Source organism: Ambystoma mexicanum, chromosome 4p (assembly GCF_040938575.1).
Source record: "Ambystoma mexicanum isolate Mex_15411 chromosome 4p, UKY_AmexF1_1, whole genome shotgun sequence".
Classification (NCBI taxonomy): domain Eukaryota; kingdom Metazoa; phylum Chordata; class Amphibia; order Caudata; family Ambystomatidae; genus Ambystoma; species Ambystoma mexicanum.
The window spans coordinates 246373780-246390500 of NC_090927.1; the positions used below are offsets into that span (position 1 = coordinate 246373780).

General features: G+C 44.4%; 1 protein-coding gene across 1 annotated transcript in view; it reads left to right on the forward strand.

The window, feature by feature from the left end:
• The first annotated feature begins 10382 nt into the window (after positions 1-10382).
• LOC138452576 (cysteine-rich secretory protein 3-like) overlaps positions 10383-16721 on the forward strand; it is an 876534-nt gene continuing 870195 nt past the window's right edge. Inside the window, exon 1 of the mRNA XM_069605005.1 lies at positions 10383-10444. The gene's annotated coding sequence lies outside the window, so the exon portion shown is untranslated. The remainder of the gene's footprint in view (positions 10445-16721) is intronic.

Here is a 16721-nt window from a genome sequence, read left to right on the forward strand (position 1 = left end):
AATCAGGCCCAACATATCACTAGAGACGCGCTGCAGCATAGTCAAAAGCTGAAATATACACAGTGACATATTTAGTTTATTTATTTTTATCGTTATATCCTAATTAGACATTTCAATAGTAGGGGGAAAGAAAAGATTGTACGACCACCTGAATCCTTTTAAGCAGATAACACGTTTGAAGATATATGTTGAGGTATATATGAAGGCAGACGAAAATAATAAACCATGTGAGATGCCCACTAAGTCTCAATGAAATATTTACAGTGTATGAAGCAATAAGATTATTTATTTATTTATTGGGCATTTGTAAGGTGCCTATATTCAGGTGTCTCCAGGCGCCACAAGACAGGATGGGGGTGGAGGGACTGGGGAATCATAAGAATACAACAACACGGAACAAAGAAATGGTCATATTGGCCTTGTGGCAATCCTACTGTGTCTAGCCTTGTCTTCCCGAAGTATCAACATACATTCATTGCTTCTGTGGTCATAAATGCATACAATGAATTAATTGGCTTCATTACAAGAATAAGATGAGTGCATATGACTTTCTTTCTCATAACTCCTCCGTCTACGTCTGAATGATAATTTGTGTAATAGTGTGAACTAGCAATCATGGATCTTTTTCAATCTGAAATATTGCACATGCTATTCAAATGAATGACCATCATTCTACTTCCATCTGACGAATACATACATGAGCGAGAATGTACTCGGAACACTCACATTCACAGAAGAGTGATGCTGTGGTGTGCAGGGCTTCAGTTTGCACATCATGATCATCTGTTGAAAATCTTTAAATTGACCTAATTCTGCTAACATGTTTTTTTTGTTTTTTTCAAATGCCAAAAGCAAGTAACAGTAAACTCAACAAATGTAATACAACGAAAACATAAACTGTGCAATCAGTTCAGGTGTGCAATGGGACAATCAAGTTATAACAAGCAAGAAAAATACAACACCAAGGCATTAGGGAAATGGAAAAGAAAAGGGAAAAAAATACAAAATAAGAAAATAACATCATCTGTCATGAAAACATGCATTTGAAAAAACAGTAGGTACAGTAAGGTCACAGTATCATTATAGTAGAGTGACATGGGAGAGATCATATCGGGAAACACATCTTAAGGGTAAATTAGCCATATGCACCTAGATATGGACCCCATATGTCTGTGAACAGGCAGCGGCACAGCAGCAGCAGCAACAAGGTGGGAGCCATGATGGCTCGGGGCCTTCATCATAGGAGGGGCAGGCATCGGCCGGAGGGCAGGAGGACCCTGGACGGGAAGTGTCTTCTGTGTCTTCTGTGTGGCAGCGGTTGGGCCATGCGATAGATGCGGAGCGGCAGCGGGCGGAAGAGGCACGGCTCACGATGGTCAGGGCGGAGAACTCCATGCGTAGGGCCCTGAGGCGGGCCGAGTGCCTCGAGGCCATTCGCAGGGACCTCGAGATCCAGATGTCATCGTCCCTGCGAACCCTCAGGGCCATGGAAGAGGACCGCCTCCGGGACATCGAGCAGGAGTTCGATGATGCCCTAGCCCGGGACATCAACAAGTGAGCCGTTGGACTTGCCCGCTGCCCTTGTAAATAGTTAGTTAGTTAGTATTAGGTTTACGTTAGTTTTTTCTTTATTTTGGACAGCTTGAACAATGCACCACATTTTTGTATATAGTTTTTTTATTAGGTAGTAGTTTTTGGTAGGTTTCATTTCTTAAGTTGGGCTCATGGACCCTGGATTCTTCAATTGTACATTGTTCTACATTGGATTCATCTTTTTTAATATTTTTTTTGTCTTCACCATGGAGCAATGGTTTTTACTTTTTATTTTCCCATGGATTTGATTTTTTGAACTGTGACTTTAGACAACATTTCTTTTTGGATTTCTTTTGCTTATGTTTCCTTGATTTTCATTATTTATCGGACATGGACCAATTCTTTGTTATTCCCATTGTTGTGTGTTTCATTTGATTTACGTTCATGTTATCTTTAATATATATTTTTTTATAGTTCCATTTGTGGTATCATCTCATTGGTTTCATGCATGTCATGATGTGGGTTTTGACATTCACTTGCACCCATTGTGTGTGTGTGACGGACATGTGTTCATTTACATGCTTGCCATTGGGGTTGTATCATGTAATAGCCTTTTCTTTGTGGGTGGATGCAATACTTGGTTGGGTCTTTGGGCTGGGGAGGCTGGCCATAAGGGCCATGATTGAGGATTGTCATGACCTGGGGGCAGTGGGACATGAGTGTGGGCCTGCTGGCAGGTGCCCCGCACTGCTGAGGGTTGGGAGTGCAGGGGGACATGAGTGGGGGCCTGCTGGCAGGTGCCCCTGACTGCTGGGGGTGGGTGTTCAAGGGGACATGAGTGGGACATGAGTGGGGGCCTGCTGGCAGGTGCCCTGCACTGCTGTGGGGTGGGGGTGCAAGTGGACATGAGTTGGTGATCAGTAGTGCAAGGAGACATGTGGCTTTGCTGAGGGGCATGCCCATGTTGGGTGGGCTGCCTGCGGGACATTACCAGGGGTGCAGGGAAGTCCCCTGTGGTGTGGGCTGCCTGCAGGGGCCGTGGAGGGAGAACAGGGAACTCCTGGGAGGACCCACACTGCCAAATCACGTGTAGGACTCCCCGGCACCCCCGAAATACACGTACCCTGCTGAAATTGCGTGTGAACCTTCCCCCGAACACTGTAATACATGTACCATGCTCCAATCACATGTGAAACTTCACGCGAACCCCAGTTATACACGTACCGTGCTGAGATCGCGGGTAAAACTTCCAGGGAACCCCAGTTATACATGTAGCCCACTCGCACAGGGCCTATCGCGTGTGAAACTTCCCGTGCACCCCTGAAATACATGTACCCTGCTGAAATCGAGTGTAACACTTCACGTGCACCCCTGAAATTCACGTACCCAGGCAAATCGTGTGTTTAACTTCCTGCGCACCCCTGAAATACACGTTCCCTGCTGGAATCGCGTGTAACACTTCATGCGCACCCCTGAAATACACGTACCCAGGCCAATCGCGTGTAAAACTTCCCACGCACCCCAGAAATATACGTACCCTGCTGAAATCGCCTGTGAAACTTCCCACGCACCCCTGAAATACACATACCCTGCTGAAATCGCATGTGAAACTTCCTGCGCACCCCTGAAATACACGTACCCTGCTGAAATCGCGTGTGAAACTTCCCGCGCCCCCCTGTAATGCACGTACCCTGCTGAAATTGCATGTGTCACTTCCCGCGCACCCCTGAAATGCACGTACCCTGCTCGCACAGGGCCAATCGCGTGTGAAACTTCGCGCGAACCCCAGTAATCCACGTACCCTGCTTGCCGTGCTGGTACAGGGTTAGCGCAGCCCTTTGCGCTGGATTGTGGATTTTGATGGCTTCTCCCTGCGTGAGGGGCGTTCTTGGGGGCGTAACTGGTGCTGCTACAGTGTCGCTGCGCCACTGTGCGCCACGGCTGGTTTTGGTAGATGAAATCCATGAATACGCTGTGCGCGGAAATGGATTTTAGCGCACGCGGCTGATGCAGAGATTCTCACGCGCACACTGTGCGCCAGCCGCGTGCGCCACTTGTGCGCTAAATTCTATGAATTACCCCCTAAATGTACTAAATATCTGCCAAAATACAGATGAGGTTTGGAGAACACTTCATGAAGCTGAAAACAAACAAGTGACTTTTGCCCTTATATTCTTCTTAGAAGCAATGGAAAAGACTTTAAATAGTGATGGAAATATCATCTGACATCAAACAGACTCATAAGTGAAAAAAGAGAGAAAAAGTGCGATGATTTTGTCTTTTCTTTGGTATAAATTATATTTTAAAAGTTTGAAATAAACTACTAAAAAATGAATTCAAAAAGTGTAGGTGTTAATCGGTTACTTGTATTGCCTGATTTCATCTATACAGCTCTACAGCTCACATGTAGCCCTCTTGAGATAGGCCTGGCTGCTCAGTCACACTACCAACTTGTGTAGTACAGGCCCATACCAAAAGGTGGGTTTCCTAATACCAAGCAGATACATCTTGTGTAGTCTCACACAGTGTTACTGCACCAATTCTAACCTGACACTGGTGGCAGGCGGTGGGATTGGTGTAGAGTGGTTACACTGACTATTGGTTGTACTTGTACCCAACTAAAACAGCCACAAGTCTAAGCTCCACCAAAAAGATAAGCAATTTGTAGCAAATATCTAGTATGGATAACTTTAATGAGTCAGCCCTTAATATACTGACTGTAGATCAATTGAAAGATGTATGTAAAGCCAGAGGTCAGCCTTTGAAAGGAAGAAGAAGTGAACTTATTACAAGGTTGTTAAATCACCAAAGTAGGGGTGGTAGGGCTGTAACACCTACAAACCAAAAAAGTTATGGATGAGAATGATGAGGAGGACAGTTTAGAGTTAAACTCCAATCTGCCAGAAGAGTTAGAAGAGGAGAGAAATCTACAGAAGATGGCAACCTTCTTTCACAACCTGACTTTATGCCTCAGCCACTTCATATAATGACCCCACAGTGTCCTAATCTCAGCCCAGAATATTTAGCCCTTGAAAGACTAGGATTAGAGCCTGAATTCAAAAAAACTTGAAGCACATTCTGAAAGCAAACACCAGGAAGTGAAACACAGAGAAAGAGAAATGCAGCATGAAATTGAAATGAGAAAGATGTCACTTGATTCGACTTCCCTTTCAGGGTCTTCTAGGTCTACTAGTTCCAAGAGGCCGTGCCTGTCTAAAGAAGCTGTATTGATGTGTCATACCCCCAGTCCCACGCACTCCTGACAATCATACCTCCCCTGCCCGAGACCTTGGAATCCCAGTTGCTCGCCCCTCTCCCCCGGTCCGGGACTCACATGTGCTCTCCGCTGCCCCGCCTACACGAGCGCTTCATGGGAAACAGAACACTTTCCAAGTTACGCCCTTTCTTACACTGGCAACTTCCTTGGCGTTTGGCAGCCCGGAGAATCTGCATTGGATTTCCGCGTTGCGTGACAGCCGTCGCTCGCTCACGTAACCCGGTAGGCCATAAGGGCTGCACAGGGAGTGATTTTGGTCCTCACTGTGCGGCACTTGGGGATGGAGGTCTCTTCTGCCTACACGACACTCAAGATCACAACAGTATGATCCTAAACTTGCTGTGTTGGATTGGCTGAGTATGTTTGAATATACCTATAGTTTTGAAGAAATAAGAGGGAAGGATTTAATTGCATGGCTCATGTCTAGGCCCCCTGAGAATGTTTGTGATGGTGTTATGGAGCTGAGGGCCAGTGACAGAAAAGACTATGGGCCTCATTATAACGTGTGCGGAATGGGTTTAACGGCGTCGGTAATGGTGCCGGCGCCGTTAAACCCATTCAGCACAATTATGAGGTCCCCTTGCGGGACCCGCTCTGGACGTCTGCTTTTTCCAGACGTCCATAGCGGGTCCCGCGGGGGGACCAGGGAGCTAACAACGGGCCCATTCGTAATGGACCCGTTGTTAGCTCCCTCCCCATTCCCATTGAGCCCTATGAGGGCTCGAATGGGAATGGGGAAGGACCGGGCCCAGGTTCCCTGAAGGAGGAAATACCGGGCCCTCCATACCCAGAATGGCCCGGTATTTCCCCATTCAGGGAACCCAGACCCGGGCACGATTTTGGAGAGGCAGCCATGCCCTTATTAAGGGCATGGCTGCCTCCAAAGTCGTAATGAGGCCCTATGACTTAGTTAAGTTAGCCAGAATTAGGAAGACTCCTTCCCAGTATCTTAAGAGGTTTAGGACCCTCAGAAAGACTGATGGTACCCCTTGGGCTACCTGGGTATGTAATGTTTGAAGAACTTAGATGGTTCAGTTAAGGGTTACAGAGTGAACTCCTTTGAAGGAATTATAAATATTTTTTTAATTGAGACTATTTTTGATGCCTGCTCTCCTGAGCCGAGGCAGCACTTGGCTGACTCTAAGGAAATTGATCCTAAGAAGCTAGCACAAGCTGCTAACTCATGGGTAGCCAACAGGGCCACTCATACAGATTCTGGGGCTACCCACAAGAAGGAGAAAGACTGCACAAGAATGAGGATAAACAACATTCCAACCACCCAGAAGAGGACCACAAACAGTATAAGGGTAGATCTCATGGGAATCCTGGTAAATCTAGTGAACCATCTGATGCCCAACCAAAGGGAGGTCAAAAGAATCCTCCATTCTTAAGAACATTTGGTAAATGTTTTGTATGTGGGTTTGTAGATCATGTGAAAGGGGATCCCAGAACCAAACCTTCTGAGGTCCCCACTGCCTCCTTAGCCTTCATCACTGATGGGGAAGTACAAATGACTAGTGCACACTTTCACCTAATTGGGCACCTATCTATGCCTTTGCGGAATAGTAACCCTCAAAGCTGTTGGAAATCCAGAAAAGAAAAGTCTAAGGCTAAACACCTTAAGACTGTTGGATCTTCTGCTGGAGACTCTAGTGTAAATCCTAGTGTTAGGAGGGAAACCTCTAACCGAGGTAAAACTAGATCTGAGAAGAAGTAGAGGCATGTACCATGCTCTGCCACTAGAACTCTAAACAAGACACCAGAGACCCAACCTGCTCCTGTGAGCGAGGTGTGGAGGAATCATGGAGACCTGTCTAGGTCTAAGGGATTTCTTTATAACAACCCTTTTATAAAGCCTATTGTAGGTTAAGAAGTTGTCCCCACTTCTGAGGGACTATTAAACCAGATCCCTTATACATCACACAAGAGATATGTGCCCAGCAGTACTTGTAGATCACATATTTTACAAATGAAAACGAATACTAAAAAGTATCACAGCAAGGGTTACACAAGGTTGCTGGTGGACTCAGGATACAGTTTATCCGACTTGAAACAGGACATCCATCATGGTCAGAATTAGATCCTCCTGTTCCTTAATCTAGGGAGGGTGAGTGTTAGGGAGAATGTTCATTTCTGTGCTAATTCCCTTCAACCTTAGTGATCCCCAGCCCTTTTGCTGAACGTTTAGGTCCTGGGTGAGTGGGGCCTTTTTCTCACTCTCTCATGTGTTTTTCCCTGATTAGGATTTTATGTTTTCACTGTTTGTGGAGTCTGACAAAATCCATAGGCATCTGCTTTTTGTATAGTGGACCACAGCACCCTCAGTGCAAAAGGTTTAAATACATTTTCCTGGGTGTACTACTGTTCACAAGAATAGTAAGGTGAAATTGATCTTACTTACCTTTTTACTTTGTAGGTCCAGCACACACCATCTTATGTGGAGTGATGGGGCGTTACCTAGTAGACCCTTAAACTACTTTCTCATGTAACAGTCTTTGGCGGGCTATAGCCCTGAATCCCGCCCCTGGCTCCAGTTTGTCTGGAAGGGCAGGACGTGAGTAAACTCCCCTGTCCTTTGTCTCTAGGCATACCTGTATGAAACTAGGCCTGATTGTCTGGCTGGCTTTCTAGGAAGGACCGCCACCTTGCTGTGTAAGCAACAGTGTAGACTGTGAATGAATGGGAAACTCGCATAGAACGAGAGGGTTTTGGGACTAGAGGCAGAGTCAACCACAGGAAGAAACATCCAAAAATGAAATTGTGAAGAGAAGCCTGCTGCAACCTCCTGGACCTTGACTTGCCTGGTGAAGCCTTGCTGCCATGCTGACCTCCTTTTTCAATCGACAGAGAAGCTCTAGGCGGGATGACTTCTTCATTTGGGTTAGTGGGACCAACTAACCCTGAGATGAACTCCACTTGGGCACAATACCCGACTTGCTGTGCCTCTCTAGTGCTGCAGAAGCCCAATGCAAGGGGTCAAGTGTCCTTAACCGAGTGCAACATCTGCCACAGAACAAGTTCGGTCAAAAACTCCAGGGGCCTCCTAAGGGCACTCTACAAGCAGGGAAACCCAATCCAGAGTCCCCTCACCAGAGTCCAGGCCCGAGGGAGCAAGGAAAGTCCAACTGGAGATATTCGTACAGTATCAGTACTGTTTGCGAAGCGCTGAAACCGCAAAGAGCCTCTCCATCGAAGAAAACCCATAGCTGCTGAAGCCTTCCCCGAGTACTGCCGTAGGAGCCCTCCAGACATCCTCCCTCTTGTCCCCATGAATGAGAGTCAGAAATGAGGGTCTGCTTGGCTGTAGCACAACAGAATCCAGCCGGTCCACTTTCTTTAAACCAGAGATACTTTTTGGGTTCAGGGTACTTACCTTCTAGCATTAAGTCATGCTTTCTCACTTGATAGTTGACTTCAACTACCCTTGCAGAGGACTAACAGCTTGTGTTCCTTCATTGATTTTCCTGAACTAATTAACTTTGTGAAAGGCTGTATCTAAGAAGTGCATCAGAACTATAGATTGTGTGCAATTGACTTTGGCTGTCTTGGCTCCCTAAAGGTAATTTGTTGACCACATTTACTATAAATGAAATACTATCCTTGTTAATGAAGTCACTTCAGGGTTTAATGTATTAGCACAACCACATCCCCACTGAATTGAAAGGCTCTTTTTATACTACAATTTCTATGGGGCCCATAATCCATGGCCTGTGATCATGGCCAGTGGCACCAATGATTTTAAAAGAAGGAAGGCCACTGGCCAATGCCAAATCACATAGGGACCAAAGGATCCAATACCCTTTGGCCGTTTCAAGTGGCCCACTAGCCATGGTCAATGGTCTCAGGGTCCACTGGCCAAAACCGCCTGCATTTTCTATTACTTGTGGTGCTCTGTCCATCAGAAACGTTGCACCAATTGTTCCCAAAGACCCATCACCCCCTGCCTAGTGAATGTAACCTGTGCATGTTTAAATGACTTTGCAAGTGAACCCCCACCCCTCTTTCTGCTCCTGTGATAATTTCCTGGTAATCATCCCTGAGTATGACATTCCCGCTCTAATCAGAAAAAATTATAGATACGGCATACGCACGCTATGGAGCGTGTGTACTTGGAAGGGTATTGATAGCAGTTTTATTATCATTCTGGCGCCTAAGTACATGAAATTATTTTTTATTTTTACTTTCATCCTTCGTATCTTAAACCTTATTACATTGTTATATATACATATATTTGTTATATTTGATATTTGATGTATTTGATATTATTATGCTATTTATCAAAGGGATATCTGTATGAATGTATGAATTACTGTTGATATTTTAGTATTTGAATAACTGTATATGTGTAAAGTTTTATTTTAAAACTATAACATTATACATTAAATTAAATTAAATAATCAGATAATGCTTAAACATTAAAAAGGCTTCACCGTCCACACAGGAATTCACCATGTTTCCCCCTCCTCTTTTCTATTCGCCCCCACCCCCACTTGCATCCATTGTGTTTTCACTCACTTGACAAAGTTTATTTCCTGAGTGTGTCTTGTGATGTTACTGCAGTCCTCTTGTGAGATTCCCCCAGGATTCCTCTGATAAGCCAAACAGCTTCTACACCAAACAGCCTGTCAAGCCTATCCCCACTTCACATGTTTTCCTCTTGCCACCTCCCAACTCTAGCTTGATGTGAATACAACCCTTTTCCTTCTCAAAATAACATTTTGAACATGCTTTCATGTTTACTTGTCCTCCATATTGCCCCCGGAATAGCTCAGTTCATGCAAAAAAAAGTTGTGTTTTTTCATTTCTGAAAAACCGCCCAACCTCTCTGCTGCAAAGCACCGCGGTAGATATATAGCAGTTTTTAGTTAGAAGGGGCACCCCATTGTCCATCAACTATTTCTTAAAAATTACTTGACAGATTTAGCCCAAAACAGCAAAAGTCACGTCTGTGGCACTTTTTGCACAAATTGTTTCTCATTTGGTCCTAATCCGTTCAGTGGTTTTCTCACTACTGCTGCCAGGTAGAGAAATCGATGCACTTTTTCTCTATGGGAAAATGAATGGCAGTAGGCCTGAAACCTGTGTTTTTAATTAGTACATGTTTCACCTTTTTTACACTTTTGTCAAATTTGGTCAGTGGGTAGCAGATAGGGGCCAGGATAAAAACGTCAAAGCTTTGCAAATACACGCTTTCAAAACGTTCTGTTTTTTAATAAGTGGCAAACGATCTTGTTTTTATTCAGTGGCTTTCCTGTTAACTTGTCCATGAATGTTGAGCAACATTAGCTGTTTAGAAGTGTAGTGCCTTGAGCCTCGGCCCGAAGAAACAGAAAGTGATAACTTTTGCAATCAACAGAAACGAACCGTAAAAATAATCTTTAGTGGGATTACGTCCAAACTGACAAAAAGCGACACCCTTTAGTATAAACAGATCTATAACATTTTTGAACACGTTGTTTCTGGTGTTCTGTTCTTGGTTCTTTGGCTGGGAGTTAAGTGCACCATGTATAACCGGGGCCATTGCCAAACAGGATCTTACGATGCTATATAAAGTTGTGCAGTCTACTACACCAGCTGCTTTGAAGTCAGAATCTTTCCGGACGCCGAAGCGACTGCTGCGCGCATCCATTTTCGGTGAGTGAAAGCATGGTGGGCAGGCGGGGCTTGTCTGTGAAAAATGTGTGTTCGTGTGCGCTCTTCTTACTGTAACATTAAGTAGTACTTATGTTTTTTTCATGTATGAGCTGTATAAGTTTTAGCTCTTGCTTCATTGTACAACTAATGCATCTATAGGCGTCCAGACGTTTAGAGGTCAGCTCGATGAACACGTTTTCTTGGCTCATACAGCTGCCAGGAAGCGCTGCTCTCATACAAAAGGAACTCGATTCAATTATTGGTTTTCTGTTGCCGGGTTTACAATCAACTGCTTTTTATTCCATCCTTGCCTTACACGCAGTATTTTTGTTGCTTTCCTTGCAACAACAATGCATTGACATATGCAACGACCAATACATGCGCAGTGGCACCTCCGCTGGCACACTCTATGGCTGCTCAATTATCATGGAAAGATATGAGGCAGCTCTGGGCTCTGCCCCTTTCTCTCAACTTTGCATCAGAGAAATGCAATGTTTCACCGATGCGGAAATGGCCCCAGTGTAGAACTTGTTTGGGGCTGAACATTGCACCAGTGCAATGTTGGTGCCAAACTGCATCGCACCGGCCCAAAACCTACCGAATGCAACGTGTCTATTGGAGATGCTCAAACCGCAATGCACTTAGGAGCATGTCAAATGTATACAAATGATTTAGGTATGTGTACAATGAAGGGGCTGCTTATATGGGAAACTGGAAATAAGTGTGGAGTTATGTGTCGCAGCGTGAAAACAATATTCTACTGTTGTTAATATGTACCTGCTTCTTGCACAGTTTATTTCGATGTTCCAACACATTATTCTGCATTAGTAATCATACACATATACATGTATGTATGTTCTTGCGAATTTTGCAATAACCCTATGGGTGAGAGGTGCGGGGGGGGGACGGGGGTGCACTGCCCCTTGGTAATAGCCAGGGGTGTTGCTAGGTCTGAAAAAGACCTGGGGCTACGCTAATGTCGGAACTGTCGGGACTGGGGGCTAGCTAGCCTTTTGGCTGTAGCTCCTGAGATTCTATCCGGGGCTACAACCAAAAGACCAGGGGATATAGCCCCCTTAGCCCCCCCCTAGCAACGCCTCTGGTAATAGCCGTGGTGGCCCACGTTTTAGGTCTTGATGCAGGCCCAATTGCCATTATCAGGTGATAAAGCTCCCCACTTGGAAGGTTAGGGCTGTCACTACACCGACCTGCTGTACCTGGTGCTAATAGCATGTTTTAAACGGGCTGTGAATGCTCCTAAGTACACATTTAAAAAAGAAAAATAGCCATGAGGGAACAGGGAGAAGGGAACTACTTGTAGTGCCTTTTCTATTTCTATGGTGGCCATTGTAGCAGAAGGGGAGCTTCATGCAGTGAGAGCAGCAGAGTGTGTGTGAGAGGCAGAAGGTGGAAAGTGGTTGCTGAGGAGGGTAATATGGCAGGGGGCGGGGAGGTAGTGAGCAGATATCTGGTAGGGATTTGCGTAACAGACAGCCACTGACGAGCTGAGGAAGCATGATGGTAGCTTCTTACTGCTAACGGGATTCAGAAGGAGGGGCAATGATTCCCTGCCTTATGTGCTTCATGGCCTTATTTTTACATGAAAAGTGAACGAAAACACCTCCGAAGTCTCTTTTTGTGCAGGGTGGCTACTGGCAAAAATACCACTTGATTTTACTGTTAACAACACACTATAACGTTAACACATCATTCCAAGTGCTGGAACGGGGGTAACGTCAAGGGCCCCTGCATGTTAACCCCCCCGCTCCAACCCTTGGAAAGAGGTGTTAACGCTATTAGTACCCGGGTTACAAAAGCGGTAACGTTGCAGGGGTTAAAAAAAGTATTTTCGTTCTAAGAACGGGCCGCGCACGTCGTCCCATTCATTGAAAGAAAATACTGTGCCAAGATGCTATCATGGTTATAGAAGGCGGGGCTCCATGTGGAGCCCCTCTTCCATTTCTATGGTGGCTGCAACCGGAGAAGCTGGTGAGCTGATTTGGCGCCGGTTGAGGGGTGGGTTACATTTTTGAAAAAAAGGGAAAGGGTGAGACAAGATGGCGGCCGGTGGCGCAGGAGGCAGCATGCGGGTTCCATGGAATGCAGGCTGAGAACAGAGATTTCAGCACACGATCCGCAGAACCTGATTGGCTGCACCCCGGGGTGTTAATCATATGGCATGAATGTACTATTCTTTTTAATGAGTTGATCGAACAGATGTGAATTGGAAATATCTTATTAAATCCACACAGTACACATGCATTTTCATTATTGAAACCTGAGGGGGGTACATTATTGGTTCAGCTACATCCTTTACAAGTATGCCTTTGTCACTCATTTTGGAAAATGTGCACCAATACAGTGGAAGTTTGCACGGAATTTGCACTGTGGTAAAAAATGTCTGGATATAAAATTGCACCACAACGATATGCGTTTGCAGTAGGACAACGTTTTTCCAGGTGCAAATTGAATGAATATTGTATTTGATCAGGTTCATAAAACCTTGCTTTGGAACAAACTTAAGAGCCTGGGGTATGCCAGATTCGTTGCTACCCATTCTGGTTGAAATGCATCCAGACACTTCTATAAGAGTTAGGCTGAATGAACAGGGACATTTGTCAGAGTCCATTAAGGTGGAGAGGAGGGTCAGCAGGGTTGTCTTGGAGCTCTGTTATTTTTCAACCTCTTTTTAGCAGACCTAGGTATCTTTTTGGAGTTGTCTGCACTGGCCAGCCCAGAGATAAATGGAAAGAGGTTCCATCTGCTGGCCTATGCAGACAACATTGTCTTGTTGGACAGAACAGCCATCGGTCTGCAGCAACTTTTGTCAAAGCTAGGTGAATTTCAGAACTACATGATTTCACCATTAACGCCCTCAAATCAAGAATTGTAGTCTTCAAACACCTGCAGAAGAAGATACACTTTTCAAACTGGTTTCTTGGGGCCCAATTTATTCAAAGGGTCGAGGAGGTGAAGTATTTAGGCTATAACATCTATGCCTCTCCAGTTCGCCATGAAGTGGAAGCAGATGTGGCTATAAAAACCTCACAGATGGCTTCACAAAGGCTTGAACTAAAAGCCAAATACTGTACGTTTTCAGTTATACCGCTGACAAAAATCTATCTAGCAAAAGCGGTCTCTGTAACTCTTTACGGTTTGGAGGCAGAGCCCCTTCCTTGGTCTTCAGAATGGAGTGCAGTGGAGGGACGAATCTCGAAGAAGATCCTGCGTCTCCTTTCCTGTACCCTGGGATGGAGCATCAGATTTTAGCTCGGCCTTAAATCATTAGAATGCTTGGCAAACTGGAAGCTGGTTTCACTCTATCGGGAGGTCATTGCTGGAAAGAGCTCTTCGTTATATGGAGAGATTAGATGCCATCTGGAACAATCAAAGTCCCCCATGCCGTTTGATCTAGAGGGAAGAGTGAGGGTAATGTTGGAGAAAGTAGACGTAGAGGTTGATATCCTTATAACAAATCCATTAAAGGTCAAACAAAAGCTTGAAATTTGCGACTGGATAGAAACAGTCGCAAAGGTAAGGGAGTCAACATGGGTAAACCTGTTTCTCTTGGAAATAAAAAAACTTGGCTGCCTATCAAACTACCTTTTGAAGTTTCCTGACAAGGCAGTACGGAATGATTTCCTTAGGATCAGGGGAAATCTGAAGCAAAGTGGTGAAGTGTTGGCAAGACGTCAACAAGGAGATAAAGCTTTAAAACTGTGTAATGTCTGTGACACTCAATCAAACCAAACATTAAGGCATTTATTGATGGAGTGCGAGAGAACATGGCCAACTCGAAAGATGCTGTTTGGGAGATTTGTGTCTCGTGAGGAAGGGATCACAGCAGAGTATTTTTAGGATTATCTGGTTTCTGGATATAATGTTGCTATAACAGCTTTGGTAGTTTGGGTTCTAAAACTCTGTAAAATAATGGAATAATGTTCTTTGGACTGGTAACTTTAAATGGTGACATTTTAGCTTATTTTTAGATTGATTTATGTATTGTGAAAACATGTTCTTCTATTTAGGTTGTTAGCCTCTTTTCTATTGGTTCTGATGTGATGTATATTTGTAATTTCTTTTGTTGATATTCTTCTTTTGTAAAGGTTCAGGGCAGAACCATATACAAATAAATAAAAAAAAGAATGAATATTGTACTTGAACATATGCAGATTTTCTGTAACATGACCACTGAGTTTAGTCAAACAAAGATAGAGTTCTAATGCATTTTACACTAAACAAAACGAGGTTGTTGTTCTCCTTTGGCTCATGCTCACACACTTTCTTCCTGCTGCAAACATTAACCAGCAAATACTTGCAGATTATTTGGGAAAGAAGGAAAATCAATTAACTTGGAAGGTGTCTTTGTTTATCCTTACAAATAAAGGGAAACAATGAGGGGGTTGAACACTTTATTGCTGAGTTCCAAAGGATGGACCTCTGAAATCCTTTGAAATGCCGCTATGCACATCAATGTGACTATATTTGCCAGCAATTGTTTTAAAGGCAGGTGTTAATTAGCTGGCTACCTTTCGAACAACAATAGGACTACTGAGGTGTGGGAGGTGACTTGATACAACCTATTTTTAAGACTAACAGACTAGATAATGCTCACCACTGTAAAATTATCCACCAAGTAATGGTTCGCTGAAATAGCTGAATGATGCAAGTCAAGGGTCTGATACTTCAAACGCTTGGATAATTAAGGCAGCAAAATAACTACCATTAGCACAGATACCTGACATGGATCCAAGTCTCCCTGTGAACACCAGCAAAAAGAAGCGGACCAAGCTGACTTGTAGATTCTAAGGCTCCTAGTGGTCTCAAAACATTTGAGAGCAAGGAAGCTGACTGTGAAATGCCCTGGGGTGCCCATCTCTCACATATATCAGCCAAGTCATGAGAGGTACATGCACTTAATCAACAATGTCACTCTCCTGAAGGGTCCTTGAGAATGTCGTCAAAAGACACCAGAGCACCTGGACTGGCAATACCCAGGTGTAGGATTAATGAATCCCATACCTGAGACTGCCAGAAAGGGGTTATTGCAAGCAATGTTGGGGCCTGAGCTCATTGCTGAAGGAGGGCCTGGGGGCAATCAGCATATGTCCTTGAAGGATTAAAGAAATGTCCACCTGGCAGCAAATCCAGAGCTGCAAATGAAACTCTCTTATGCAGATACTGTGTGTCTCCTCCACAAGAGAACCCACCCAGTAAAAGGGGATTTCGACGAAGCCAAAGCCCTGGGATTACTAGGCATATCGAGAAAAATAAAGTCGCATTCCACTCTGGCATCCAAATGTCGCTGTTTATGCACCACCTACCGATGTAACAACAAAATCTACATGTTGTTAATCCCAACACCACTCTCTCCCTCACAAGGTCTTTCCAACAAGCCTTGTTTAACAGTATTGAGTCCCAGAAGTTGACTTCCATAGAAGCCATAGTATTCCTAATGGCTGGTTTGACATTGCTACGGATTGTGTGCTAACCAGCCTGATAAACTAATATGTGAGAGAAAGTAACTAATCTACTCCGTCAATTGGCCATTTGCTTGTCCTTTTCAGAAACTATCTCTCAACAAGAAATCCCCAATCTCACAATTAGTGAAAATCAGAGGAACTATGCTTAATAAAGATAATACAGACAATTATCAGATGCTCAGCGTAGACAGACCCAATGCTAGAGGGGGCGGTTTTGCCATTATTGCAAAAACTAACCTCGCCATAAGACTTCTGACTCCTCCACCACTTAAATCCTGTGAAATGCTCACGACCAAACTACCCATATCCAGTTGCTGTACCTTAACCATCTACCTTCTATATAGACCTCCAGGACCCATTAGCACCTTTGAGGAGGATTTATCTAGTCTCCTGGTTAACAGCACTAAAGACTCATCATAGATATTAATATTGGGCAACTTCAACCTGGGATTTAACGATCCAGGGGACAAACATACTCAGTCAATAGCAACCATCCTGTCAGATCATGGACTTACCCAAAAAGTCCTCGCCCTACCCATTTCAAAGGTAGGACTGTTGACTGGGTAGCAGACATGAACTGCACGACATCCATCACTAAAATATCCCTGCAACCATGGACTGACCACCACCTTATTGACTTCTCCTTAACAATCGACAAACAAACACCTAAAGTCTTAGTTTTGGCACCACCACTCCCAACCAGATGCAGAAAAAACATAACGGCAGTTATATTACTACCTCATCTCCTTCCATCTCTTAATTACCTACCAAGTAACTAGGAACCCAACCTCCTT